This window comes from Triticum dicoccoides, chromosome 4A (genome assembly GCF_002162155.2).
Source record: "Triticum dicoccoides isolate Atlit2015 ecotype Zavitan chromosome 4A, WEW_v2.0, whole genome shotgun sequence".
NCBI lineage: Eukaryota > Viridiplantae > Streptophyta > Magnoliopsida > Poales > Poaceae > Triticum > Triticum dicoccoides.
In genome coordinates, this window is record NC_041386.1 from 649,289,177 (window position 1) to 649,293,674 (window position 4,498).

Below are 4,498 nucleotides of genomic sequence, written 5' to 3' on the forward strand. Positions count from 1 at the left end.
TTTATGTTGAATCTCGATAGTAGTGATACACATATTCATAATGTTGAAGCCAAAAGATGCAGAGTTGATAATGATTGTGCAACTTATTTGTGGCACTGCCGTTTGGGTCATATTGGTGTAAAGCGCATGAAGAAACTCCATACTGATGGACTTCTGGAATCAATTGATTATGAATCACTTGGTACTTGCGAACCATGCCTCATGGGCAAGATGACTAAAAAACCGTTCTCCGGAACAATGGTGCGAGCAACAGACTTGTTGGAAATCATACATACTGATGTATGTGGTCCGATGAATATTGAGGCTCGTGACAGGTATAGTTATTTTCTCACCTTCACAGATGATTTAAGCAGATATGGGTATATCTACTTAATAAAACATAAGTCTGAAACATTTGGAAAGTTCAAAGAATTTCATAGTGAAGTGGAGAATCATTGTAACAAGAACATAAAGTTTCTATGATGTGATCGTGAAGGAGAATATTTGAGTTACGAGTTTGGTCTACATTTGAAACAATGTGGAATAGTTTCACAACTCACGCCACCCGGAACACCACAACGTAATGGTGTGTCCGAACGTCGTAATCGTACTTTAGTAGATATGGTGTGATCTATGATGTCTCTTACTGATTTACCGCTATCGTTTTGGGGTTATGCTTTAGAGACGGCTGCATTCACATTAAATAGGGCACCATCGAAATCCGTTGAGACGACACCTTATGAACTGTGGTTTGGCAAGAAACCAAAGTTGTCATTTCTTAAAGTTTGGGGCTGCGATGCTTATGTGAAAAAGCTTCAACCTGATAAGCTCGAACCCAAATCGGAGAAATGTGTCTTCATAGGATACCCAAAGGAGACTGTTGGGATCACCTTCTATCACAGATCCGAAGGCAAGACATTTGTTGCTAAGAATGGATCCTTTCCAGAGAAGGAGTTTCTCTCGAAATAAGTGAGTGGGAGGAAAGTAGAACTTGATGAGGTAATTATACCTGCTCCCTTATTGGAGAGTAGTTCATCACATAAACCGGTTCCTGTGACACCTACACCAATTAGTGAGGAAGCTAATGATGAGGATCATGAAACTTCAGATCAAGTTACTATTGAACCTCATAGGTCAACCAGAGTAAGATCCGCACTAGAGTGGTATGGTAATCCTGTTCTGGAGGTCATGTTACTTGACCATGACGAACTAATGACCCACAAGTATAGGGGATCTATCGTAGTCCTTTTGATAAGTACGAGTGTCGAACCCAATAAGGAGCAGAAGGAAATGATAAGCGGTTTCCAGCAAGGTATTCTCTACAAGTACTGAAATAAGTGATAACAGATAGTTTTGTGATAGGATAATTTGTAACGAGCAACAAGTAACAAAAGTAAATAAAGTGCAGCAAGGAGGACCAATCCTTTTTGTAGCAAAGGACAAGCCTGGACAAACTCTTATATAGAGAAAAGCGCTCCCGAGGACACATGGGAATATCGTCAATCTAGTTTTCATCACGTTCATATGATTCACGTTCGGTACTTTGATAATTTGGTATGTGGGTGGACCGGTGCTAGGGTACTGCCCTTACTTGGACAAGTATCCCACTTATGATTGACCTCTATTGAAAGCATCCGCAACTACAACAAAAGTATTAAGGTAAACCTAACCATAGCATGAAACATATGGATCCAAATCAGCCCCTTACGAAGCAACGCATAAACTAGGGTTTAAGCTTCTGTCACTCTAGCAACCCATCATCTACTTATTACTTCCCAATGCCTTCCTCTAGGCCCAAATAATGGTGAAGTGTCATGTAGTTGACGTTCACATAACACCACTAGAGGAGAGACAACATACATCTCATCAAAATATCGAACGAATACCAAATTCACATGACTACTAATAGCAAGACTTCTCCCATGTCCTCAGGAACAAACGTAACTACTCATAAAGCATAAACATGTTCATAATCAGAGGGGTATTAATATGCATATAGGATCTGAACATATGATCTTCCACCAATTAAACCAAGTAGCATCAACTACAAGGAGTAATTAACACTGCTAGCAACCTACTAGCACCAATCCCAGACTTGGAGACAAGAATTGGATACAAGAGATGAACTAGGGTTTTGAGAGGAGATGGTGCTGATGAAGATGTTGATGGAGATTGCCCTCTCCCGATGGGAGGAGCGTTGGTGATGATGATGGTGATGATTTCCCCCTCTCGGAGGGAAGTTTCCCCGGCAGAACAGCTCCGCTAGAGCCCTAGATTGGTTCCGCCTCGTGGCGGTGGAGTTTCATCCGAGAAGATGGCTTCTTATTTTTTCCCATCGAAAGACTTCATATAGAAGAAGATGGCCACCGGAGGGCCACCAGGGGGCCCACGAGGGGGTAGGGCGTGCCCAGGGGGGTAGGGTGCGCCCCCACCTTCGTGGGCAGGGTGTGGCCCCCTAGTGAATCTCTTCCACTGAGTATTTTTTATATATTTTGAAAACGTCTTCCATAAACCATAAATCATAATTGAGCTCCTTAGTAGCCCAATATGCCTTGTGTTCTAGTTCAAGAGGAAAGTGATATGCTTTTCGATAAACCATTTTATACGGGGACATACCTGATACGTCTCCAACGTATCTATAATTTTTGATTGCTCCATGCTATATTATCTACTGTTTTGGACTATATTGGGCTTTATTTTCCACTTTTATATTATTTTTGGGACTAACCTATTAACCAGAGGCCCAGCCCAGAATTGCTATTTTTTTGCCTATTTCAGTGTTTCGAAGAAACGAAATATCAAACGGAGTCCAAACATAATAAAACCTTCGGGAACGTGATTTTCTCACCGAACGTGATCCAGGAGACTTGGACCCTACTCCACGGAGTCAAAGAGGCGGTCATGAGGGTGGGGGCGCACCCCCTGCCTCGTGGGCCCCTCGGTGCTCCACCGACGTACTTCTTCCTCCTATATATACCTACGTACCCCCAAACGAACAGAGACGGAGCCAAAAACCTAACTCCACCGCCGCAACTTTCTGTATCCACGAGATCCCATCTTGGGGCCTGTTTCTGAGCTCCGCCGGAGAGGGCCATCATCACGGAGGGCTTCTACATCATCATAGCCTCTCCGATGAAGTGTGAGTAGTTTACCTCAGACCTTCGGGTCCATAGTTAGTAGCTAGATGGCTTCTTCTCTCTTTTTGGATCTCAATACAAAGTTCTCCCCCTCTCTTGTGGAGATCTATTCGATGTAATCTTCTTCTTGCGGTGTGTTTGTTGAGATCGATGAATTGTGGGTTTATGATCAAGTCTATCTATGAATAATATTTGAATCTTCTCTGAATTCTTTTATGTATGATTGGTTATCTTTGCAAGTCTCTTCGAATTATCTGTTTGGTTTGGCCAACTAGATTGGTAGTTCTTGCCATGGGAGAAGTGCTTAGCTTTGGGTTCGATCTTGCGGTGTCCTTTCCCAGTGACAGAAGGGGCAGCAAGGCATGTATTGCATCGTTGCCATCGAGCATAACAAGATGGGGTTTATTTCATATTGCATGAATTTATCTCTCTACATCATGTCATCTTGCTTAAGGCGCTACTCTGTTTTTAACTTAATACTCTAGATGCATGCTGGATAACGGTCGATGAGTGGAGTAATAGTAGTAGATGCAGAATCGTTTTGGTCTACTTGTCACGGAAGTGATGCCTATATACATGATCATGCCTAGATATTCTCATAACTATGCTCAATTCTGTCAATTGCTCAACAGTAATTTGTTTACCCACCGTAGAATAGTTATGCTCTTGAGAAAAGCCACTAGTGAAACCTATGGCCCCCGAGTCTATTCTCATCATATCAATCTCCATCACTTTAATCTTGTTTTGCCTTTTACTTTGCCTTTACTTTTTTACTTTGCATCTTTATACCAAAAATACCAAAAAATATTATATCTATCAGATCTCACTCTCGTAAGTGACCGTGAAGGGATTGACATCCCCTAATCGCGTTGGTTGCGAGTAGCTATTGTTTTGTGCAGGTACGAGGGACTTGAGCATGGCCTCCTACTGGATTGATACCTTGGTTCTCAAAAACTGAGGGAAATACTTACGCTACTTTGCTGCATCATCCCTTCCTCTTCGGGGAAAACCAAGGCAAGCTCAAGAGGTAGCAATACCCATAGGATTTTTATATGTAGTTCTATAGGCCCATAATGCATCATCAAGTTTCTTGGACCAATTCTTTCTAGACCTATTGACAGTCTTTTGCAAAATTAATTTTAGCTCTCTATTACTCAATTCTACTTGACCAATAGACTGAGGGTGATAAGGGGATGCAATTCTATGATTAACATCATACTTAGCAAGCATTTTACGGAAAGCACCATGAATAAAATGTGAACCACCATCAGTCATTAAATATCTAGGGACTCCAAATCTTGGAAAAATAACTTCTTCAAGCATTTTAATAGAAGTGTTATGATCAGCACTAATATTTTCGTGCAAAAATTTTATTTCCATGC